Here is a 26,716-nt window from a genome sequence, read left to right on the forward strand (position 1 = left end):
CCTGGGAAAAACACAGACCTCAGATACCAGCAGCAGACCTGGCAGGCGTGACTTAGACCAACAGGAAAACCCAACGCATCCCACATTTTCCTACAGACACGTCCGCACGGTGGGGCAGGAGGAGAGTGTGAAGAGAAGGGACAGAAGAAAGGCAGAGAAGCCGCAGAATGCCTAACGATGATCATCCTCAACACGCAGAAAGTGTTCTTGACAAACAAGTCAGGAAAACGACAGATAACGTAAAACAGGCCAAACTTAATGCCTTAGGACCTACTGGGCACGTCTATGGCAGATACTGGTGGATACGTAAACCAGCACTGGCTAGTGACTTCTGCTCTTCCGAAAAGGTGTATTCTGGTCTTTACAACTCTCCAGGACACCTGAGGCCAGGCCTCCTCCCTCCCAGATCTCCCATGGTGGCAATCTCTTCTACAGTATTTGTCCTATGTGGGAATCTAAATGTCAAACTAATGGCACAAAACATACCAAATTCCTCCAGGTTAGACCCACCTGGGGTCTCCGAAAATGAGGGAGAGGTCACTGCAGAATTGATTTTCCACACTGCAAAGTCCTCAGCCCAGTCCCAATTGACCAAAGATCATTAGCTGCACGGCCGATAAGAAAGGCCAACGGCTTCCAAGGCCCGGCCCTGGACTGCTGAACTCCACGCGAGATTCCACAAAGGGGGACACCCGCCTAAAGGGTCTCCCGACGGCACCGGCACCAGGTTCTGAAAACAGCATTGTTTTGTTTTTTGTGGAATGCATACTGACGTTGAGAAAGGGGAAATGACAGGATGTCTGGGGTTTGCTTTGAAATACTCCAGCAAAGGAGAAGGAAAAGAAGAAGAAAAGCAAGGCACAGATGAGAGGATGGTGGCGTATCTTGATACCCGCCGAATCTGGGCGATAGGTATGTTGTTTCACTGCACTGTTCTCTCAACCTTTGAGCATGTTTGAAATTTTTTATAACACAGGTTTTGTTGTTGTTGTTGTTTTTTAAGCGTGAGAGATGGTAAAGGTGGCCCAGGCCTGCTGACAATGATTGATGACATTCCCGTTTGGGAAAACTCTGTCCATTTCCCGAGAAGCAGAGCCTTTCCCCCTTCTGGACAAGAAGTCACCCCTCCTCCCACACTTAGGTACCCCACAGCCCACAGTGAACTGTCTCCTCTGACCTCAACACTGCTTGCAGGGTAGCTCTTCAAGATGGAAAGCACAGATGAGTAAGCTATGTCACCAGGCCCACTGACAAACATACATACAAATGGATCAGTGCTGCTAGCAACAATTCTAACTCACTAAACAGTTCCCATTGAAAGATCACAACAGCTATTGCCTGTTCGCCTCATTATTTAAAACTACATCATGGTATATGTGTGCTGTCGAGATAGATGAGTAACAGGAGAGGGGAGAAAAAGCACTCGGCACATCGCTGCCTTCCAGATGCATTGTGGCAAACTCCGTGGTTTCTGCCTGGCAACAATACTAATGGCAAGATACCCATTTCTTGTCCCAAACAGATGGATGTCTAAAAAGCATCTCATCTTTTAAACACAGAATTTTTTTACCCCTAAGCCAACACCCCAGCCCTCCCACAAAGCCTTGGCTGCTGCCAGCTCCCCGGCTGCTCCTGCAGGCCGACTGCAGCAAGGTGCATCATCCGCCTGGAGTGGGCTGGCCACCGGTTCCTTCCCGAGGGCTGGCGACCCAATGCAAACAGAACAACAGACTCTCAAGTCCCCAGCTTGCAACTAGTACATGACCATCATTCTATCACTTTCAAATAAAAGAGCCTAATATTTTGAGCATAATGATTTTAAGGAGCTCAACAATTTCTTTGCATGCATTATTCATTTTGTGACACAAAACTGTTATTTCACTGAGATTACTGTAAATCGCTACATGAAGAGCTGGCTTGCATGAACAATTAAATGATAGATATGATAAACTAGATTTATAAGCTTTATGTTCCCATAACATAAATTCCTTGAATGATTTAACTCAGCAGAGCTAGAAAATTCTTTTCAGACACCAGGTTCGTGGATCTCCAGCTCCCCCATCAGCATTTAATGAAAACTTACCTCAAAACTGAAAGCAAAAATATTTAATAAAAGGCTTAATATTACTATGGTAACCACAGCAACTTGTTTCAAAAATGAATAATAGCTCTGTTAGGTGCTTCATTAAAAATTTTCCAACCAAATACTGCCCTTAATCTTCTCAATGGAACAAAAGACTTATTCAGGATCCATGTAGAAGACTAAAAATAATGTCAGATACAACCTTGTGCTCAGGCACAGACATCCTTACGTCTCAAGCACAGAGAAAGATGGAATCTAATCAGCTAAGAGGAGAGAAAGTTGGGTATTTATCCTAAAACAATTGATTAACAATCTCAATATCCCATTGTTACATTCTTTCCTCCACTGATCAACAAAGACATTCCTCGTCTCACCAAAATGCCCTTCTCCTGACACAGGCAACCGCCTGCAGCTAATGCAGGAATCAAAGACTACAGTCGCTGGACACCAGGGTGTGACCAACAAACACCAGGGCCCGCTGGACTCCAGGAACAGACAGGACTCCCTTCTCCAGAGAATTCCAGAGTTGGAGAGGTCCAAGAAACCAAACCTGACTATGGCACAGGACTTCTGAGACCACCCACACAATACTTGCCGGGATGGAGGAGAGCGTGGCATCTCCAACCCAACAGTCTCCTACCGCTCTCCACTCAAGAGCCCAACAGGACCCCTGGGCCTGGGATGACTCTGCTCAGACGTCTAGGCCAGCCTCACTGTGCTCAGACCATCAACCTCTATGATGCCTGCGAGTGAGCAGGAGGACTTCGTTACAACTGGGTAAGGTGACTGCTCCAGACCCCACAGGGGACCCAGATGGAAGCATCCAGCTCAGCCCAATCCTTCCCAGGAATCACTCGGCCCCACCTCTGCCTGGTGCACTCTGGCTGTGCTGTGCTCCTCTACCCACCCATAAGCTCCACCCATCCTCACACTCAGGCTCCTGCAAACTCACTCCTGTCCCACCACCATGTCAAGCTGACGACTCAACCACACAGACCTATGGCACCCAGTCACTAGCTTTATGCTGCTGGCTATGCTGCCTGGCACAGAGGAGGTGCCAAATGAGTGCCCACAGGGGGTACAGTCAGAGGGAGACAGGGCTGCCCAGATGCTTTACAGCTACATGCAACTAAGCTTATAAACTTCTCCAAAGAGGAGAGTAAGAAGAGAATGAAGCAGCACGCAGTTGAATAGTTCACGGTCTACACAGCAGTTAACGGCATGACACGGTGGACACGGGCACCGTGGCACGGTGAGACCACAGAAGGGGATGCTTCTCAATGAGGCTCCTACTTGGAATGCTTAGAATGGCTTGACAAGAATTGTGCTTGGATCAGAGTGCCCACGCCCAGCATCCAGCATGCCTGACCCACATGTTTACACCCACAGGAAGGCTGGCTGGCCAGTCCAGCCCAAGCTTGTACTCTTTTGCAAACGACAACCAAGAAGACAGAGACCATGTGACCATCAAGACCAAACAATCCCACAAACATCGATCTGCCCTGAGATTTCCTGACCCCATCCCGAATGCTTTCTGGCCCCAGCATAGCATGCCAACAGCATCTGCCCGTGTGGTGACTGGAAGGCAGCTGAACTTCCTGATGATGTGAGAACACAGGGTGCTGCTGGCTGCTACTCACCAGGCTGTGTTGATGCTCACAGGTGAATCCGCTGTGAATGAGGTGCAGTTTATTTTCATTAATAGAAAAGCTTAGCCTCCTTCACCCCAGGAAACTAGGATATCATCCATCTCAGTTTACCCAGCTCACCGCTCACCTGCCCCTCTTCAACTGTCAAGAGTGCCCCGTTTGCCCCCAAAACAGATGATAAATAATACGGCCCCTCTACTGAGAAACCCCAGAAGTCTACAGACATCATCTACAGAATGCGTGACACCCACTCCCAGCCCCAACTTACTTCTGGATGGGTGTAAAAGCTTCACCCAAAATGTACTGGGGGCCACACCGTGTGCTCTTTGGGGCCCAGATAACAAAGGGGGCACGCTGAGGTGGCTTAATCACAGTGAATGATTCCTATTTGGGACAGCTTCAGAACAAACCCGAGAGTCTCAATTCCCTGGCACCCCAGGAGGAAGAGCTGCTGCAGACCCGGCCGGGTGGCCACTGTATACCCATGGCTGTTTCATCTCTGCAGAGGAGTTATTATTATTACAAAAATCAACAACAACAACAACAGCTGACTTGACGGAGCGCTGCTCTGTGCGGTTGGTGGTTTGTATCAGTGTATTTGTACACTGAATGCACGTAACAACAGAAGTGAGTGATGCCCACCTGACCAATGAGGACCCTGAGCTAACGGCGAGCAGCAGGACCGGCTCGGGGCCTCCCCCGAACCACCACACTAGAGTGGGTTGTTTCACAAAAGATGCCCTGAAATCCAGCCACCCAACTGAACACGTGGAACTAAATCCACTTCCCACCAACTGCCTCCAGTACACAAAGTGTGCATGAGGCACGGTGGACACTCAGAGAGAGCCAAGTCCCAGAGGACCCCAGGATCCTGGCCCTGCCATTCTATCCTCCTTCTATCGCCTCGTGAACATGGGCCGCCACACCTCCTTCAGCTCCCTTCTCATTGATGTTGCCCAGACACTGCTCCATTCAACTGTGATGTTGTCAAGGCATGCCCTGGGCCCGCAACAGCAGCTCTGGAACATCCCTACCCGTCAAGGCACCAAAGCCCTCCCTCCCCCACTCATCGCCCGAAGCTGCCTGCTGGATGTGGCTGTACAGTCTGTGCACTGCCAAAGGGCCCTGGAGAACTTTCTGCAGTACGGCTGATGTTCTATAGCTTGATCAGAGATCACGCTGCATGGCATGCCTTTGTTAAAACTCATCCCACTGATTTTTGTGCCGCAGATTTGTACATTTCATGGTGTAAATATTACCTCCACGAAAACCCCAAATCTAGTTAATGGCATGCACACTCAAGTGTTTAGTGGGGAAACTGATGTCTACAACTGACTTTGAAATGCATCCAAAAAAAAAAGAGATGGATTGATGGATGGATGGAGAGAGACAGAAGGAGAGATGGAGGGAGACCTAGCATATTCTATATGGCGGCTTCAATGGATGGCCATGACAAGTCTTTCAGCTTTTCTCCATGTTTGAAAAGTTTCAAATAAAATGTTAAAAATAAATTCCAAGTCTTAGATCCCATAGGGACCCAAACCCACGACTGCTCAGCCTATATAGCTTTTGGCCAAATGATATCCCACATCTTAGTTGTCCCTACTATTCAAATGACCCGAAAGAAACCAGTTTGTTATTTCAGCTCTGAGTTCTTCATGCCTTTACCAAAGAATGCAAAATTGGTGCCTGTTTTAAATTAAGGAAAAGTTTTTAAGTTGCAGCAAAAATATCTATACTTGTAACTTACAAACCCATCTGTCCTTGTTTTGTGTTGAATGGACCAAATAATAATACAGAATGTTATTATTAGGGATACAGGAATATCAGGGATGCAATTATTTTTTCCAGCTTAAAAGATGTAACCAAAGAGTAAAAATGGTATGCATATAAGATGCTCAACATGGTGTTCTGATTTATATATACATTGTGCATTTACTACCAAAATCAAGCTAATTATATCCTTCACCTCACATGTTATAGTTACCTTTTGTGTGCATGGTAAGAACACTTAAATCCTACTCTCTTAACAAATTCCAAGTATACAGTACTGTTAACTACAGTCATCATGCTGTACACCTACAGATCCCGGGGACTGATTAATCGTATAAATGAAAGTTTATTCTCTTTGGCTCACATCTCCCCACTTTGCAGCCCTCCAGTTCCTGACAACCACCATTCTACTCTCTACTCCCAGAAGTGCAATGTTTTCAGATTCCACCTATAAGGAAGATGACGAATATCTGTCTTTCTGGGTATGGCTAATTCCATGGAGGATAATGTCACCCAGGCTCACTCATGTTGCTGTAAATGACAGCGTTACCTTCTTTTTTAAGGGTGAATAATATCACTGTCCCACTCCCCATTAGTACTATTAGAACAAAATATCTGAGACTGGATAATCCATAAAGAACAGAAAATTTTTTCTCACAGTTCTAGAGGTTGAAAGTCTAAGATCAAGGTGCTGGCGGGTTAGGTGTCTGACAACGGCCCTCTTGCTGTGTCCTCAAAAGGCAGAAGAGACAAAAAGGACAAATGTCATTTCCTCACATGGCCAAATAGTAGAAGAGAGTGAACCCACTTCTTCAAGCCTCTTTCTAAGGGCCCTAACCTCAACCATGAGGGCTCCACCTTCATGAATCAATCACCTACTATAGGCCCCACCTTTGAATACTATCACATTGGTGATTACGTTTCAACACATCAATTCTGGGGATCATTAAGGCCATGGAAATCCCATTTACACACACACACACACACACCCATTTTCATTATTCACTCATTCATTGGTGAATACTTGGGTTATTTCCACGTCTTGGCTGTTGGAGAATAATGCTCCAATGAACATGAGGGAACAAATATCTCTCTGAGGCACTGACTTCATTTTCTTTGGATATATACCCAGAAGCGGGATTGCCGGATCATCTGACAGTTCTATGTTAAATTTTTTGAGGAACCTCCATACCGTTTTCCATAAAGGCTATATCAATTTATATTCCCAACGGCGTAAAAAGGTTCCCCTTTCTCCACATTCTCACGAACGCTTGTTATGATTTGTCTTCTTTTTTTTTTTTTGGAGACAGAGTCTCGCTCTGCCACCCAGGCTGGAGTACAGTGGCGCAATCTCGGCTCACTGCAACCTCCGCCTCCCAGGTTCAAGCGATTCTCCTGCCTCAGCCTCCCAAGTAGCTGGGACTACAGGCGCACACCACCATGCCCAGCTAATTTTTGTATTTTTAGTAGAGACAGGCTTTCACTGTTAATCAGGCTGGTCTCAAACTTCTGACCTTGTGATCCACCCACCTCGGCCTCCGAAAGTGCTGGGATTACAGGCATGAGCCACCGCCCAGCCTCATTTGTCTTTTTGATAAGAGCCATTCTAACAGGTGTGAAATGATAACTCATTGTGATTTTTATTTGCATTTCTCTGATTAGTGATGTTGAGCACCTTTTCATATACCTATTGATAATGTGTATGTCTTCTTTTGAAAAATGTCTATTCAGGTCCTTTGCCCACTTTTTCATCAGGTTATTTAGTTTGTTTGGTTTTCATTTTTGCTGTTGAGTTGTTCGAGCTCTTTATGTATTTCAGACATTTACCCCTTATCAGATGTAGAGTTTGCAAGTATTTTCTTATAACCCGTAGGTTGTCTCTTCACTCTGATGATTATTTCCTTTGCTGTGCAGAAGCTTTTTAATTTGATGAAATCTCATTTGTCTATTTTTGCTTTTGTTTTATGCTTTTGGTGACATATCCAAAAAGGCACTGTGCAGAACAGCGTCAAGAAGCCTTTTCCCTATGTTTTCTTCCAGTAGTTTTACAGTTTCAATTCTTACCTTTAAGTATTTTATCCATTTTAAGTTGATTTTTGTATATACTGTGAGTTAAGGGTCCAATTTCATTCTTATGCATGTGAATATCTACTTCTCCCAACGAACTTATTGAAAAGACTATCCTTTCCCTATTGTGTTCCTGGTACCTTTGTCAAAGATCAGTTGACCACAAATGCATGAATTTATTTCTGAGCTCTCTATTCTCTAATCCATTGATCTATATGTCAGTTTTTATGCCAATATCATACTGTTTTGATAATCTAGTTTTATAACATATTTTAAAATCAGTAAGTGGGGTACCTCCAGCTTCACTCTTCTTGCTCAAGACTACTTTGGCTATTTGGGATATTTTCGAATTTTAGGACCATTTTTCTTCTTTCTGCAAACATGTCATTGGAATTTTGATAGAGATTGTCCTATGTATAGATAACTTTACACAGTGTGGACATTTTAACAATATTAATTTTTCCCATTCATACCCATGGGATATCTTTCTATTTATTTGTGTCTTCTTTACTTCCTTTTATCAACTGTTATAGTATTCATTGTAAGAATCCTTCACCTCCAGGTTGCAGTGAGCTGAGATGGCGCCACTGCACTCCAGCCTGGGCGACAGAGTGAGACTCCATCTTAAAAAAAAAAAAGAAGAAGAAGAATCCTTCACCTCCTTGGTTACATTCACATGAAAGTATTTCCTTCTTTTTGATTCTTTTGTAAAGGGGGCTTTCTAAAATTTTTTGGAGAGTTGTTGTTAGTGTATAGAAACACAACTGATCTTTGTATGTTGATTTTTGTGTCCTGCCACTTCGCTGAATTTATTAGTTCCAACAGTTTTTTGGTGGAGTCCTTAGAGTTATCTACGTATAAGATCATGTGAACTGCACACAGACAATTTTATGTTTCCTTTTTGATTTGAATGCCTTTTATTTATTTTTATTGTCTAATTGCTCTGGCTGGGAAGGCATCCTTATCCTCTTCCTGATCTTAGAGGAAAGGCATTTGTAAGATCTTAAGCCACAGGATTATCATATATGGCCTTTTTATGTTGATGTACATGCCTTCTATACCTGATTTATTGAAAGTTTTATCATGAAAAGATGTTGAATTTTGTTAAATGCTTTTTTTGCATTTATTGAGATGATACAATTTTTCTCCTTCATTCTATTAATGTGATACATATTTACTGACTTGCGTGTGTAGAACCATCCTTGAATCCCAGCGATAAATCCCAATTGATCACAGTGCCTGATCCTTTTAGTGTGCTGTTGAATTCAGTTTGCTAGTATTTTGATGAGAGCTTTTGCATCTATGTTCATCAGGAATACTGGCTTGTAATTTTCATTTCTTGTAATGTCCTTGTCTGGCTTTTAAATCAGGGTATAATATATCCTCATAATACAGCTGGGAAGTGTTCCCTCCACTTCAATTTCTGGAAAGACTTTGAGAAAAAGTGGCATTCATTCTTCTTTAAGTATTTGATAGAATTCACCACCGAAGCTATCTGGTCCTGAGCTTTTCCTCGTTGGGATATATCTGATTACTGATTCAATCTCCTTTTCATTATTGGTTTGTTCAGATTTTCTGTTTCTTCATAATTCACTTTTGGTATGCTATATGTTTCTAGGAATTTATCAATATTTCCTCATTTGTGATTTCATTTGAGTCTTCTTTTTTCTTAGTCTAGCTAAAGGTCTGTCCATTTTATCTCCTTAAAAAAACAACTCAGGTTCTTTTTAATCTCGTCTGTTGTTTTTCTACTCTCTATTTCATTTACTTGTTCTAATCTTTACCGTTTTCTGTCTCCTGCTAACTTTGAACTTAGTTTGTTCTTTTTTTTCTAGTTCCTTCAAGTGTACAAGCTGGGTTGTTTATTTACAATTTTTCTTTTTTTTTTGAGATGGAGTCTCACTCTATCTCCCAGGCTAGTGTGCAGTGGCACGCTCTTGGCTCACTGCAACCTCCGCCTCCCAGGTTCAAGCAATTCTCTGCCTCAGCCTGCCAAGTAGGTGGGATTACAGGCGCCCAACACCACACCTGGTTAATTTTTTTATTTTTAGTAAAGACGGGGTTTCACCATCTTGGCCAGGCTGGTCTTGAACTCCTGACCTCGTGATCCACTGCCTCAGCCTCCCAAAGTGCTGGGATTACAGGTGTGAGCCACTGCACCCTGCCTGCCATCTTTTTTCTTAACAAGGCACTTATCACTATAAACATCCCTCTTAAAACTACTTTTGCTGTATCTGAGAAGGGTTGGTATGCTGTATTTCCATTTTCATTTGCCTCAGTATTTCTTTTTATTTCCCTTTAATTTCTTCTTTGACCCACTGGTAGTTTAGGAGTGTCTTGTTCACATATTCGTTAACTTTCCTCCTTTTATTTCTAGTATCACACCACTGTGTGATATCAAGTATTAAAGATTCTTGATATTATTTCAATCCTCTTAAATTTGTTAAGACTTGTTTTGTGCTCCAATAAATGATCTAACCTGGAGAATGTTCCTTATGACTTGAGAAGAATGTGCATTCTACATGCTGTTGGATGGAATGGTCTGTCTATATGTTGTTAGGTCCATTTGGTCCATACTGTTATTTAAGTCTGCTGTTTCCTTACTGATTTTCTGTCCAGATGATAGATCCATTTTTGCAAGTGCAGTACTAAAATCCCTTATTATTATTGTATTGCTATCTCTTCCTTAAATTCTGTTAATACATGCTTTATATATTGAGGTTCTCCAATGTTGCATACACATATACTCACAATTGTTATATCTTCTTGATGAACTGACCCCTTCATCATTATACAATGGCATTGTCTCTCGTGACACTTTTTGTTTTTGTTTCTTGAGACAGGGTCTTGCTCTGTTGCCCAGGGTGGAACTCAGGGGCGTGATCATAGTTCACGTTAACATCAAACATGTACCTAGGACTACAGGCACATGTCACCATGCCCAGCTAATATTTTTAAGAGACAAGATCTCCCTGTGTTGCCCAGGCTGGTCTCAAACTCCTGGCCTCAAGCAATCCTCCCACCTCAGCCTCCCAAAGCACTGGAATTATAGGCATAATCACTGCACCCAACCTCTTGTGACAGTTTTTAACTTAATGTCTGTTTTGCCTGATATAAAGATAGTCACCCCTGCTCTCTTTTGTTATCATTTGTGTGGGATATCTTTTTCCATCCCTTCACTTTCAGCCTGTGTGTCACTAAAACTAAAGTGAGTCACTTATAGGCAGTATATTGTTGGATCTTGTTTTCTTAATCTATTTGGTCACTCTTTGTCTTCCGATTGGATAATTTAATCCATTTACACTTAAAGTAAATACTGATTTAAGTACTTACTGATTGGTGAGGACTTAACTATGGCCAGGTTGTTAACTGTTTGCAATTGCTTTATAGCCCTTTTGTTCCTTTCCTCCTCTCTTGCTATCTTCTGCTGTGATGTGATGATTTTTTTTTTTTTTTGTAATAGCACACTTCGATTCTTTTCTCTTTATATTTTCCATATCGACTATATGATTTTTCTTTGTGGTTACCATGATGCTTAGATAGCGTTACAAAATGCATAGTGCTAACAATCTGTTTTAGACTGATAACAACATCAATTGCACACAAAAACTTTACACTTTTAGTTCTCTCTCTCACAAATACACATACACACACATTTTGCTATTGATACCATAATTTATATCTTTGTATATCCATTAACAAAATGTTGTAGCTATAATTATTTTAATATTTTTGGTTTTTAACTTTTATACTAGAGTTAACTGTGATTTACACACCATTATTACAATATTAAAGTATTCTGAATTTGACTACATGCTTACTTTTACTGGTGAGTATTATACTTTCATACGTCTTCATGTTACTAATTAACATCCTTTTATTTAAAATTTAACTCCCTTTCACAGTTCTTTTAAAGCAGGTCTAGTGGTAACGAATCTCCACCACTTTTGTCTGGGAAAGTCTTGCCCTCATTTCTGGAGGACAGCTTTGCTGGGTATCGTATTCTTAGTCGGCAGGTGTTTTTTTTCCTTTCAGTACTTTGAATATATCATCCCCTTCACTCCTGACCTACAAGGTTTATGTTGAGAAATCCACTGATAGTCTTAGGACATTCCCTTGTATATAACAAGTTGCTTTTCTGTTGCTGCTTTCCAAATTCTGTTTGTCTTTGACTTTTGACAGTTTAATTATATTACGTTTCAGTATAGACTTTCTCATGTTCAATCTATTTGGGGTCCTATGGGCTTCTTGAGTCTGGCTGTCTATTTCTTTCCCCAGATTTAAGACATTTTTTGTTCCTATTTCTTTAAACAAGCTTTCTACCCCTTTGTCTTTTCTCCCTCTGAAATTCACGTAATGTATACACGGCTTTGCTTAATGTTGTTCCATAAATCCTATAAGCTTTCTTCCCTCTTTTTCATACTTTTTATTTTCTAATTGGGTAATTTCAAATGACCTGTCTTCGAGCCTATTGATTCTTCGGCTTGTTAGAGTCTGCTGTTAAAGCTCTCAATTGCATTTCATAGTTCAGTCATTGTATTCTTCAGTTCCAGAATTTGTTTGGTTCTTTTTTATGATTTCTCTCTTTGTTGAACTTCCCATTTTTGTTCATATATTATTTACCTGATTTTGTTGAGTTGTCTGTTTTCTCAATGTCTTAAATTCTTTGTCAGGAAATTTGTAGATCTCCATCTCTTTGGGATCAGTTACTGAAAAGTTATAATGTTCTTTCCGTCAGGTCATGTTTCCCTGACTTTTCATGTTCCTTTAAGTCTTGCATTGCTGTCTTTGCATTTGAAGTAATAGTCACTTTTCCCAGTCTTTACTGACTGGGTTCAGAAGAGAAAAATCTTCCAATCAGCCTGACTAGGAATTCTAGGAGCCTCTCAGACCTTTCCTATTGATGCACCCACTCCACTCCTCTTGTTCCCTAGTTGGGGCTAAGTCTTAGGATTGTACGCCTTATCTCAATCCCACAAAGCCAGGCCAGGTGTTACGAAGTTTCCATTTATTTTTCCTAGGGCTCAGGAGTGTTGAAGGTTAAGATCTTTCTCCCAATATAGCAGAGTCAAGCCAGCTATCTGTGTCTGCTTGTACACAATCTGCAGAGGCTCACATGCTGTCTACAGGGGTGCAATTGTGCCAGCTGCCAAGGAAGGGAGGCATACAGAATGCTGGAGGCGTATGTGGGCTAGCTGGGGGTGTCTGCAGGAAACAGATCCTATGAAATTTGTGGACTAGCCTCTTGGTGAAGTCCACAAGGCAGTTAGTAGAAACTGTAGCCCTTTGTTGAGTTCCATGCCCTGACCGCTGACAGTCCCGGCCCCTTTTCTCTGCACTTAGTTGCTACCAAACTATTCAGTCATTCTGACCCCCTCAGTGTTCTGCAAGGGATGAGAAAGGAGTGGGCCTTTTGGACAGCATCCCACGTGGCTGGGGTCACTGGGTGTTCACTACGCTCTCACCTTCCCTTTTGAGAGAAATCAAGAACCAAGGGAGTCTCTGTTGGCACTGAGCTATGCTGCCTCAGGGGAGGGGTGTTATGGATAAGTGAAACTCTTCTTCTTACCCTCTTCAATGTGTCTATTCTTGAGTGTTTTTCTCCAACAAGACTGCTAAGACCTCTGCACTTGTACTCCTGTGCTCCACAAAGGTACTCTCATCTGTGGACATTTGTCAAAATCAGTATTACTGTTGGGGGGATGAGGGCTGAAAACTCCTATTTCACCATCTTTCTGACATCATTTGCCACAGTGTGCTTTTTTATCCTGGTATTTCCTTATATTATACCCTTGAGCCTCTTCCCTATTTTATTCAACCCAGCAGTCTGTATTCATTCCTCTTAATCAGGATTTGAGCTTTGCACCTGCTCCTTTTGGCTGGGGTTGAGCCTACTTCAGAGGCTAGGGATATAGAGGGTCCAAGTACAATTTAAATAAGAAAATGCTACTAATAAAAATGTTGAGAAGAATATGAATTCTAGAAAAAAATGAAAGAAAATGGAAAGAAAAGAATTTTAAAATGTTAAGGCATCTGGCAGAGAGATCAAATGGGAACAAAAACCCAATTCCTCTCTCCTGACAAGTCCTTGCACCCTGGCCTATGGTTGCTTCGACCCACAAAAACGCCTTTGTTTATTAGCACTCAGGTATCAATAGGCTGCCATGCAGTTGCAATTTTACCCAAAACCAAGGCTCCAGAGAAACCAGACCTTTCACTGCTCTGGAACTAAATTCACAACTTCACCCCACTGCTGCTTCTGGAATATTATCCCATCTCTCTATTTACTTAAGACCAAGCTCCTCTGCTCAGTTGTCATCTTCTCCTTTAAAAATGTTCCGATCATCACGAGGTCAGGAGATCGAGACCATCCTGGCGAACACGGTGAAACCCCGTCTCTACTAAAAATACAAAAAATTAGCCAGGCGTGGTGGCAGGCGCCTGTAATCCCAGCTACTCGGGAGGCTGAGGCAGGAGAATGGCATGAACCCGGGAGGCGGAGCTTGCAGTGAGCTGAGATCGCGCCACTGCACTCCAGCCTGGGCCACAGAGTGGGACTCCTTCTCAAAAAAAAAAAAATGTTCCTGATCACTCCAGCCAGATGTGTTCCTCCCTGCCTTTGAATATTCGTCCTTTTGTTGCTGGTTTGAATCCTATCAACCCATGAGTCATGAAGACCTTGAGGACAGGGACAGTAGCACAAAGCCCTTCAGGCAAGGCAGCTTGAGCCCAGTAGAAGAATGTGCCGTGGGACTCAGGAGAAGCCACTGCCTGCAATGCAAGGAGCCGGCCATCCATGCTGGTTTCTAACTGCCAATCTTCAAAGGCCCTCAAGTGGTGACAGGTAACTTAGCAGTTAGCCTAAGCTGGTCTGTCTAATTGCACATTCTCCACCTACAATTCAAGTATGTTTATAATAAGGCCTGAGCTATGACCTTCAGCCCAAACAACTTAAGCTTCCTATAAGTATGGTCAAATAAGTTAAAAGTCACGTTAGTGCATTGACACACAGCAAACAAAGATTTCAAACACTGCCTAGTCATCACATATATAAAATTAAGACTTAAACAGAAAGAGATTAACTCATATGTATCTTCCCACTAACCTGAAAGTTTCAAATCACAGCTTTTTTTTTTTTTTTTTTTTTTTTTGAGACCGAGTCTCGCTCTGTCGCCCGGACTGGAGTGCAGTGGCCGGATCTCAGCTCACTGCAAGCTCCGCCTCCCGGGTTTACGCCATTCTCCTGCCTCAGCCTCCCGACTAGCTGGGACTACAGGCGCCCGTCACCTCGCCCGGCTAGTTTTTTGTATTTTTTAGTAGAGACGGGGTTTCACAGTGTTAGCCAGGATGGTCTCCATCTTCTGACCTCGTGATCCGCCCATCTCGGCTTCCCAAAGTGCTGGGATTACAGGCTTGAGCCACCGTGCCCGGCCCTCAAATCACAGCTTTAATTGAAGCTGGGCCTCCTAGTCAGGGGAGATCTAACCTTCCCTCTTCCTGGAGCTGCCCGGGCGGATAGGGCCTCAGAACGCAGGCATGCTTTGTGCTCTCCAGGCTTCCGTTGACACTCATATTCAATCTCCAAGAGGAAGCCCCATGCAGCTTAGCTGGGATGGACACCATCTGCCTTTCTCTGTCCCTGTTCCATCCCTTCTTCCTCACACTCCACAGAGCCAAGTGAAAGCCGGGTGACAGAAAGTTCATTCCAGTGCCTGCTGGCCAAAGTCTCACCAGTGAGAATGTCGCTGGCCAATGACTTTAGTGACTTAGCACCACATATCCAAAAATCAGCCAAATAATTATCATTTATTTCCGCAGAATAAGAATAAATGTATTTTAAGTATTTTTATTAAAATATTTCATTTATGTGGACAACGTATTTTATTTACTCTTTTTTTTTTTTTTTTTTTTTTGAGACGGAGTTTCGTTCTTGTTGCCCAGGCCGGAGTGTAGTGGTATGATCTCGGCTCACTGCAACTTCCACCTTCCTGTTTCAAGTGATTCTCCCTCCTCAGCCTCCCAAGTAGCTGGGATGACAGATGCCCACCACCACACCCGGCTTTTTGTATTTTTAGTAGAGACAGGGTTTCACCATGTTGGCCAGGCTTGTCTCGAACTCCTGACCTCGTGATCCACGCACCTCGGCCTCCCAAAGTGCTGGGATTACAGGCGTGAGCCGCAGCGCCCGGCCAACACATTTTAAAAGAAAACGTACGCTTTTCCATAAATCATAACTTTCTGGGACACAATTAAGAAGGGCACAACAAGATTTCTAAAGAGAGACCACATGACTTCCCCATACACAGGCCCAGGGCTCCTGCTCTGGATCTGCCCTATGGCCACCTGGTCTCCTGTTTGGCCCTTCCCTGCCATGATGCATGGACTGTCTCTCAGATACAAGGGCAAAATCAGGCCAGACATCCTGCCCAAACCCAGCCTCTTGCTGGGCCTCCACTATTTTCCAGGACATGAAGCCCGGGAGTTGACTCAAAACAGAAAGGAATAAGAGAAATATTGACTTGCCTCCCTAAAATCCTGCACCTGCAACTGATGGCTTTTATCCCACTTAGAAAGATACAATAATAATGAGGGGGGAAGGACCTTCCAACATCGATAACACCAAACAGCAATTCACTGGAATCAGCTAATTTTCATATTTAAAACATTGCAACACTGTATCCTGTCCTTCACTTTCCTGACTTTGCCACGATGATCTACCGCTCCTTCTCTTTCAAACGGATTGCCAAACAGCATTTTATTGGGGATTTCCTCTAAAAGGCAATTGGAGGTTCCTGCAACACAATTGATAGGTGCATTGTTTCCATTTATTTTAATTTTATTTATAGCCTTCTGCCAGAGCCCGCTGGGCACAGGCAGTTATAAATCAAAGATCACAAACACAGTGCTGCTTTGTTCCTCTGTGGATGCTCACATATCAGGGGATTGTTTGGTAAGCTCTAATATGAATACTAATTACTTTTTCAATCAGACCATGGGTGTGAACTCACTTGAAAGACTGCATAAAACAAAATTTCATTGTATACTAGACATGATCTTGAACCAAAGGACACCAGGAGTGGTCCCACTTGAGAAGGGACACACACGCCGGAGAGAGCCACGTGCTTGTGCTCCGAGTCCAGGAGTTACTGCAGGTTCAGTCTCCTCTGCCAGATGACCTTGGAGCAGGTATCTTGACCTCTGTGGGCCTCAGTTCCCACAACCATTAAACGAAACAGTGGTAAAGAGAATCTACTCTGGAGAGTTGCTGGAAATCCAATGGAAGACTCTACAGAGAGTTCTGGAACAATGTCAGACACACAGGAGGTCTTCCACGTCAATGTCCTCCCTTCCATGGAAATGTCAGGGGTGGGCTCTGTCCACGCTCTCTGCTCCTCCCTGACACGAGCCCACTGGGTTATTTCATCCACCAACACCTCCATTCTCATGGTGCCAGGACCCAGTGCCCAATATCGAATGCCTTGGGCTTGCCCACTCTGCTCCTCCTCTCGTGTCCTCTTAGATGAGGTCACTGCTATCTACCGTGACTCCAACGCCCAGCATGACTCACGACAATCCTGGGGCTCCCTCATGCCACCAGTCACTAGATTCTCTGACTCCATCTTCCTCTGAGACACCCCTTAAAGCTTTTCTTTCTTCATCATCCCCACTCCAACAGCTTGACCCTCTGCCCAGAGCTCGCTGGGCACAGGCAGCTATAAATGTATTTCCCACCTACACTGACCCTGAATCATCGGCACTTTCCCAGGCCACCCTCCCTGCTTGCACCAGACTGAACATTCTAAAAATTGTAAATAGGATCACATTACTTCCCAGATTAAAATCCTTCAAGTGCTCTGAGGAGCAGCCTGTATCCCTGTTCTTGAAGATTCACTTCCCTATAAAAGGATTATACACGCCTGCCCAATGATGTTGGGCTTGGCCTTGTGCCATCAGCTGGCCAACGGAAAGTGATACGACACACACTGTCCTGGCAAAGCTCGAAGAAGCACTGGGACCTTCTACCAGCCCCTTGCTTCAGCTCTCTGCCAGGGGAGCGGTCCCAGACAGACTGCACTTTCCAACGAGGGCCTGGAATGAGGACAAGCACAGCGCTGCCCACAGTTTGCAGCCTACATGCAACATGACGTCCTGTGATTTCCAGCCCTGGGAGATCTGAGGGCTGCTAGAAACGCTGCAATGACTGCTTTGTCATTTATTGAGAACAGGACCCTACCCTCCAAGGGCTCGAAAGGTGATGGGAAGTAGCAAGAGTGGAGAGAAGAAGTCACATACGATGAGCAGTCACTCTCAGGCCTGGCAACCACAAGCCTTCAGAAAACAGACCATCCACCAGGCCGGCCTGCCTCCAGTCACTTGCCTCAGTGTCCCCATGCATGCCCGCCTTGGGTGCGGCTCGCCTGATGCCCACAAAACCTGTGCGCAGCTCCACATCCTTCCGGCCCTGCTGCACCATCAGCAACTGGGAAACGTCTCCGCTTCAGATCCTTTCCTCAGCCAGGGCTCTGCGCTCATAGCACCAGGCAGGCAGTCTGTCTCTCACCGAGCTCAGCGCCTTGGGAACAGAGCCTGCCTCATTTCCCTGTGTACCCCTGCTCCTTTCGTGGTGCCTAGTACTGAGCTGGCACCGAATCTGGTGTCTTGGGATTCTTTTTACGACCTCCATTGTTTAGAAATATCGACACACACAGTTCTTATGAAATCGTTTCACACGGCACTGAACTCCAAAGCTCTGGCTCCCAAACAGGAAGACAGCCAATTTTGGAAACAAAGGCTAGAGATAACCTCAGAAATCCATGGAGGCAGCTAAGAGCCAGAAGGCCATTCGGAGGCACAGAAACGCCACTGCCCCCACTGCATGAATAATAGCCGCATTATCATTCCCTACCTTGGGCAAACAGGCCATTGTAAATGCTTATTTTATGACTCAGACTTTCATAAATTATGCAATAAGATTCTCTTAACTTGGCTTTTCTCTGGCCTTCCAGAGGCAGTATTAATTTGGCAGCAATGTTAAGTAGATGTATTCTCTCCGTGCTAGTAAGTCCATTAAAAGAGTTCTGTCTCTAGATCAGCAGCAAAAGCAGAGGTGACTTCAGGAGCATCGGGGAGCACAGGAAGAGAGAAGCAACAGCAGAACCGCTCCTCACAAACCCCCACTCACTAGGCCATGAAGGGGGGTGAGCTCCACAACATATGCTTTCAAGACATCCCAAACATTACCTAATTTCACCAGGTACCTACGTACTATGTGCCCTGAACCTCAGAACCTGAAGATGAATAAGATGCACCCCTACCCTGAGGCCTCACAGCCCAGGCCACAAGTAACTATGAAACAATGCGCTTGATTACCGCACAGTGAATTTTGTGAGGATGGACAGAAGAGTCAAAGAAAAAAAAGCCACAAAGAGGAGGTGCTATTTGATCCGACACTTGGAGAATGCACAGAAGCGAAGGAGGGGAACCCCCACTCCCACCAGCACAGCAGGAATGCGGAGGGGGTGGGGGACACATCTGGGCTCTCATCCCAGACCCATGACATTGGAGACTGTGTGACCTTGAGGACTTTGCTTACTGTATCAGTGCCTCTAGCTCATCTGAAACGGACAATATAGTACCTGCCACAAAGGTCATTTCAAGCATGAAATAAGACCCATGAGGCACTAAGAACAGCGCCAGGCACAAAAGAAATGAGCGCTCGACCTGAGGGCGTGTATGTGTGTGTGCACAGGCGCACAGCTCACCTGAAGAGCAGAGATGAGCCCACGTGGCTAGATGACAGTGGGTGGCAGAGAAGAGTCCAAAAAGAGGCAGGAAGGTGGGGGAAGGCCTAAGTGGGAGGTGGTGAGAAGTGTGGCCTCCTGTCCCAGGCTGAGGAGTCTGGACTCTGAGCTCCAAGGAGGAGGCTAACCAAGGCTCTGAACTCAGAAGCTCAGGTAAGCGGACTGGCCTCTAACAAGATCGCCTGTGGGAGACAGGCAGGAAGAGGTAAGCTGGGCGCCCTCGGGCCAGACAGGAGACTCCCAAAGTGGCCCGGGCCAGAGACAGGGAGAGTGTGAACTCCAGGATCGGTGGGAGACGGGCAGGAACGGGCAGGAAGAGGTAAGCTGGGCACCCTCGGACCATACAGGAGACTCCCAAAGTGGCCCAGGCCAGAGACAGGGAGAGTGTGAACTCCAGGATCGGTGGGAGATGGGCAGGAAGAGGTAAGCTGGACGCCCTTGGGCCAGATGGGAGACTCCCAAAGTGGCCCGGGCCAGAGACAGGGAGAGTATGAACTTCAGGAGAGGCCATGGGAGTGGGTAGAGAAATGCAAGAGACAAACGTCTCGCAGTGACAAACGTCTCGCAGTGACAGACGTCTCGCAGTGACAAACGTCTCGCAGTGGCCCACGCAGTTCTTCAAGTGGACACGTTGTTAGAACCAGAACGTGAACAACTAAGAGGACAACAGGCCACTTCAAAGGCTTCTTGCCTTTTCAATCTTTAACTCCTTTGTCTTTCTTCCTGCAGAATTACGAGGCCTCCATTTTTTAACTTTATCACACGTACGTATATGCATTAATCCGTGGGCCAGAAATCATGCTGAGCCAATGTATCCCACCTCCATCCATTCTCTCAAACATAAAGGAAAAATCCCGCTGGAGTCCTGACCCTGCACCAGAACCTCTGCTGTGTGGAGGGCACAGGAGCACGGAGCGGCCCCTGGCCTCGAGATGCTTCTAATCTTAGTCAATGGCACACGGAAGCCCCCGGGGCGCAAAAGTCCTGGGAATAATCTGCAGCGACACCTTGTGGGGCAAAATTATACTGAACAACGCACAGGCCTAACAACATCTGAGGTTGTTTTAGGGTGAGGAGCACAAAGGGGCACGCCTGTGCCATACATCCCCACAGAGAGCTGCAGAGCGGCCTTAACGCTGCTCACGTGGTTGAGACAGACGCTCCCTGTGGATAAGACAAGCAGCTCCAGATGAAGTCTTCACTGGCCGCCAGTAGAAAGTGGCCCATCACCCATCATCCTGGGACCCCCGTATACTCCAGCCAGGCACTCTCAGAGAAGACAGGAGCCACACGTCCCACTTCAGAAGCCCACCTGAGGCCGAGACCTCCCTCACACCACCAGGCTGCACAAGCTGACCAAGCCCACGCATGTCCTCAGGTGGAAACAACAGCAGCTCTCTCTGGGCAGGCCGATCCCCTAGACTGCTGAGATGTTCTGCTGGCGGCCAGGACTCGTTTTGATACAAGAAGACCGACTTATAAAATACCATTTGGTACACGCATGTTCCAAGGGTAAGTCCGTGAGAAAGGAAAGCAGATTCTGAAGGGGCTCTGGGTGGCTGAAATGCCTTAAGAACAGGCAATGTGTGAGGTAGTCACATTTTAGAAACACAAGCTGTACCGATGGTGGAAAAGTCAACGTCACTAAGAGGACACCGAACACAGTTTTCTCCCGAGGTGATGCATTCGCTGCATGGGAGCTCAGGAACGCCGACTCGGCCTGCACGACTTGCCCCACGTGAGGTCACAACACCATTGCGTGGTGACAGCGGGCAGAGCACTCTGAAAGTTAGAAGCCTGATCTGAACAGGGGGGCCATGGGACCCAGGAGCCCCCACTCACCTGAGGACACAGATTATAACCAAAGAGTGCTGAGGAATCGTGGTGCTTATAAATAGGTTGTGAAGAACATTTTAACATAATTTGCTTTCCAGGCACAAAGAACCCTGTCAATCAACTCTACAACACGACAGAGGAAAGAGTCTCTGTTGACGGCTTCCTGGCAAAGGAAAAAAAAACAGATTTTACAGTCAGCTAATCTGTCTTTCAAAAAAAACGGAAGCTAAAACCAGATTTACGTTTTCATGTATTCATTCAACAGCTATCTGAGTGCCGACTGCGAGCCAGGAACCGTCCTGCACAGCGACCACGAGTTACACTCTGGATCGGACAAGCGTCTGCGCAGGTTCAAATCCTGACTCTGCTGTGTTAGGTGCTATGTGATTGTCCAGAGTCACCCCCCTGAAACTCATTTCCTCATCTCTAAAATGGGTATAATACTTAACTTTGTAGGACAGTAGCACTCAAGTTGGGCAAGCTCCAGGACAGTCTCCGGGACCTCGCTTCCACCCAGGCTGGCCCTGCTGAGCCTCACAGGAGCCCTGGGCGCCCAAGCTCCACCTGCATCCCATCCACCTTCCAGGGCACCAGGACATGAAAAGCCCTCTCCCAAACACACTAGGACAAGACAAAACCATCAGAGTAAAGTCCGCTCAGGGAATTGACAGCAGAAACACAGATGGCCCATAAGATGTGAAAAAAGAAAACTTGATCAAGTCTTAAAAATAGGCATATCTTTGGAAACAATAATTTTACATCGAGTGATTATCCCAAGAAAATAACCAGAGATGAGAGCTAAGATGTGAGTACTAAGATATCTGAGGCTGCGTTTAATGGGAAAAACTTGGAAGAAAAAAATGGAAAACAACAGGGGCGGCCAGGGAAGTGTGGTCCAGCCAAACGATGGAACCCCATGTCGGTACCGAATGCTGGCTTGCAGAAGAACATCCAGTCACAGAAAGGGCCACGGTTTAGCGATCAACGAACCACCACTATGTCTCATCGCCCAGGTGAACTTCTGTTTGAAAAATGTTTTTTCATATCACATATGCAATATATGAGGGCGATTTTTATTTAAAACAATTCACTGTAGGCCAGGTGCAGTGGCTCATGCCTGTGATCCCAGCACTTTGGGAGGCCAAAGTGGGTGGATCACTTAAGGCCAGGAATTCGAGATCAGCCTGGCCAATATGGTGAAACCCCGTCTCTACTAAGAAGACAAAAATTAGCCAGGCGTGGTGGTGTATGCTTGTAATCCCAGCTACTTGGGAGGCTGAGGCACAAGAATCGCTTGAACCCAGTAGGCAGAGTTTGCAGTGAGCTGAGATCGCGCCAGCCTGGGTGATAAGAGTGAGACTGTCTCAAAAGAAAAAAAAAAAAAACAATTCACTGTAATCTTTTTTGGCAAGTGGGTATTACATAATTCATATGAAGGGAGAAAACAAAGTTCTCTGCACCTCCTGGTAAAGGGAGAGGGGCAGATTCCAAAGACAGAGCCACTGCGGGTGCCCTGTGCCGGTGAGGGGAGCTGGGCCCCTGCAGAGAGGAAACGCAGCACAGGCATGCGCATGGCAGGGTTCAGATCCCCAGGAAGAAAAAGCCACCTGTAAGAAATGCCTGGTGGCAAAAGGAATTTCTTTGGGGGGAACATAGATGTTTAGGAGTCGATTTTAAATTATTACGTAACTATTACATTATCCCTGAGACTCCAAAACTCCACTGACGCCTGCTGCAAACACAAATGCCTTGAGTTAAAGGAGAACACAAGCACCACCCTTCTTTGCAGAATTAAAAATGTGTTGACCCCAGCAGGTCAGCACATGAAAAAGCATGCTGGGCAGGCCAGGTCTTATTGCAACTCCAGCGTCCACACCCCATGTCCCCATCCTGGCAGCTGCCCTGGCTACAGATCACTACAGACATGCCTGTGTCCAGCTGCCCACTTGATACCCTGACTTAGATGTCCCAAGGCACCTCAAGTTTTACATGTCCCAAGCCAAATTACGTCTCTTTTCTCCCCAAATTTGTTCCTCTCCAACTTGCCCCATCCTTGACAGCCACTCCTGATGGCCCTCCTTCCCTCATCCCTCACACCCAGTCCCTCAGCAAGCCTCCTCCCCAGAGCTTTAAAATACACCCCCTCAAACCCTAGACTTCTTACCACCTCCTCCACCCACTCCAGCCACCACCCTCCTAACTGGTCTTCCTACCTCCACGGAAAAGCCAGACAGATCTTCTTGAAAGCCTAAGTCGACTCATGCCAGTCCCCGCTCAAACCTTCCACTGGCTTTCCACCACAACTAGCATGGAATGTGACCTCCTTCTACCGCCCTCAGTGGCCTGCAGGGTGCAGCTCTGATTCCCCTCCCTCCTCGCTCGCCTCCGAGCTTCACCCTTACTTCACTGCAGCCACAGTGGCCTTCTTGGAGAAGGACCACACGCACACCAAGCTCATCCCCACATAGCCCTCCTTAGAGGGTTATGTGCCCCCAAATCATCAGGTGGCTATCTCTTCTCATCCTTTGGGTCTATGCTTCACTGTCACCCCATCAGAAGGACCATCCAAATCAGCTTCATAAGCAGCCCCTCCTTCACCCCTGTGCAGGAGCCTCGCGCCGCGCAAGCTACAGGACGCCCGAAAAGTGGTCCAGCTGAGAAACGCTCTAAGTAGGAAACACTCTAGGCTTAGGACAAAAAATTGAGTGTAAGTTATCTCATTGATAGTTTTTATATCGATTATATACTGAATTTATAATGTGTTACGATGATACAGTTTATATATTATATTAATAGAATGCATTACTAAAACTCCTCTCACCTGTTGCTTGCTACTTCCTCACCACGGCTACAGGAACGCTTTAAATCACACCCGCGGCTGGCACCGTCGCCCTGGGCGGTGCTGCCCCGGACCATGGTCTTGCGTCATCTGAATCACAGCTCCACTGTCCATCCCACCTTATGTGCTGATGGGGTCCGTCAGGTGTGTGTGCAGCACCTGCTGGTCCTGGTCACGGCCACACTCCCAGCTCCTGTGACAGCACATGGCACGCAGCAGGGTCTTAGACCAGAAGTGCTGTGGGCTGATCAAATTACATCAAGAGTTCTGGAGAAGGCAGAGCAGACCCAGCAGTGACCATGAGAAGAAAACTTAATAGCATCGCAAACATGTATTAAGTACTGCCCCCGTGCCAGGCACTATTCTAAGAGCCTGCCTTCCGTGAACTCACCGAATCCTCCCCATAAGTAGTGAGGCGGGACTGAAGCCACACTGCAGTCTGCATCCTGCCCAGCATGGACAACGGCACAAACACCACGTGGGCACCTGCCACACGGCTTCCCACGCCCCAAAACTCACCCGGGGTCCTCAGTCTCCCCGAACGGACCCGCCCTTCCCAGGGGACCACAAATGGCAGGCAGGGTACAGTAGTATCAACCACATGAAGAACAGAAACTAAAATGGAGCTGGTGATGTACACGTGGTGATTTCTTTGCAGCAGTTTTTTATATTTTCCAAATTTTCCTATAATAAATATGCATTACTTATCTAAGCCTAAAGTTTTCTATATCACATCTTTCAAGAAATCAGACTGGTAAGGCTGTGGGTCACCACGAATCACCACAGCTTGGCGTTGCCCTGGCTTTTGGATTCTTCACGGAGACACTGTCACGGACCCTCAACCTTATTCCTCATTCGGCCTCCTACATGCGTATTTCTTCAAAGAAGACAGTAAAATGCTTTGGATTTCAAACTGCAGTCATTCCCAGAAGCCTGATGTAACCAGATACTTGTGGTTCCTGACAGCAGAGGCTACCCACATTGGTCCGAATGGTCCCAGCACTGACTCTCTTGCTGTCCTTTACCCTAGGATAGTGGTTTTCAACCCAGGAATGGTGGGGTCCCTGGCTTGGGGAGCTCCCCAGGAGACAGGCAATTGTCACATATACTGGAGCTCACCCAGCTCTTAGCCCAGGGTCCCCATTCAAACAAGAGTAGGGACCCTTCATTTGGTAACCTGAGCCCCCACCAACCCTTAGCCCAGACGAGTGGGTTAGCCCGCAGCGAAACACACCCTCTCCACCAAGGGACAAAGTGCTTCCTTAAACGGGTCCTGCTCCCCGCGCCACCCAGCTGGGTGAGACCCTCCAACAGGGGTTATCAGACACCCGATACAGGAGCGATCCTACTGGCATCAGGCTGGTGCACCTAAAGGTCAGAGGTCCCAGAAGCAGCAGCAGGTCCCCATCTTGGCTGCTGTCCAGCCTCCATGAGGGACATCTCTAGGCATGGGAGCGAATCAGTTGAATAGGGCCTGAACCCCCAGCAAACTGCAGCAGCCCTACAGAACAGCGACCTGACTACTGCAAGAAAAACAAGCAGGAAGTGCCAACAGCAGCATCAACAACAACAACGAAGTCTCCCACTAAAACCCCACCGAAGGGTCGGCAGCCTCAAAGTCTGAAACCAGACAAACTCACAAAGATCAGAAAGAATCACTGAGAAAATGCTGAAAACCCAAAATGCCAGAGTGCCTCATCTCCTCCACACGATCAGTGTCTCTCCAACAGGGGCGCAGAACTGGACAGAGGATCAGATGGACAAACTGACAGGAGTAGGCTTCAGAAGATGGGCAATAAAAAACTACACTGAGCTAAAGGAGCAGGTTCTAACCCAATGCAAAGAAGCTAAGAATGTGGATAAAAGGTGAGAGGAGTTGCTAACTAGAGGAACAAGTTTAGAGAGGAACACCAACGACCTGATGGAGCTGAAAAACACGGCATGAGACCTTCGTGAAGCAAACACAAGTATCAACAGCTGAATCGACCAAGCAGAAGAAAGGATATCAGAGACTGAAGACCACCTTATTGAAATAAGGCATGCAGGCAAGAATAGAGAAGCAAGAATGAAAAGGAATGAACAAAGCCTCCAAGAAATATGGGATTTCATAAAATGACCGAACCTAAGATTGACTGGAGTACCAGAAGGAGACGGGGAGAATGGAAACAAGCTGGAAATCACACTTCAGGATATCACCCAGAACTTCCCCAACCTAGCAAAACAGGCCAACACGCAAATTCGAGAAATACAGAGAACATCATTAAGATACTCCACAAGGGCCGGGCGCAGTGGCTCACGCCTGTAATCCCAGCACTGTGGGAGGCCGAGGAGGGCAGATCTCGAGGTCAGGAGATCAAGATCATCCTGGCTAACACGGTGAAACCCATCTCTACTAAAAATACAAAAAATTAGCCGGGCGTGGTGGCGGGCGCCTGTAATCCCAGCTACTTGGGAGGCTGAGGCAGGAGAATGGCACAAACCCGGGAAGCGGACAGTGAGCCGAGAATGCGCCACTGCACTCCAGCCTGGGCAACAGAGTAAGACTCCGCCTCAAAAAGAAAAAAAAAAGAAAAAAAGATACTCCACAAGAAGATCAACCGCAAGACACATAATCATCAGATTCTCCAAGGTCGAAATGAAGGAAAAACTGGTAAGGACAGCCAGAGAA

At 46.0% G+C, this 26,716-nt stretch overlaps 1 protein-coding gene across 3 annotated transcripts in view; it reads right to left on the bottom strand.

Moving 5' to 3' along the window:
- Window positions 1-26,716, bottom strand: part of TBC1D22A (TBC1 domain family member 22A) — a 408,925-nt gene that overhangs the window by 324,591 nt on the left and 57,618 nt on the right. The window lies entirely within an intron of this gene.

This window comes from Theropithecus gelada, chromosome 10 (genome assembly GCF_003255815.1).
Source record: "Theropithecus gelada isolate Dixy chromosome 10, Tgel_1.0, whole genome shotgun sequence".
Taxonomy (NCBI): Eukaryota; Metazoa; Chordata; class Mammalia; order Primates; family Cercopithecidae; genus Theropithecus; species Theropithecus gelada.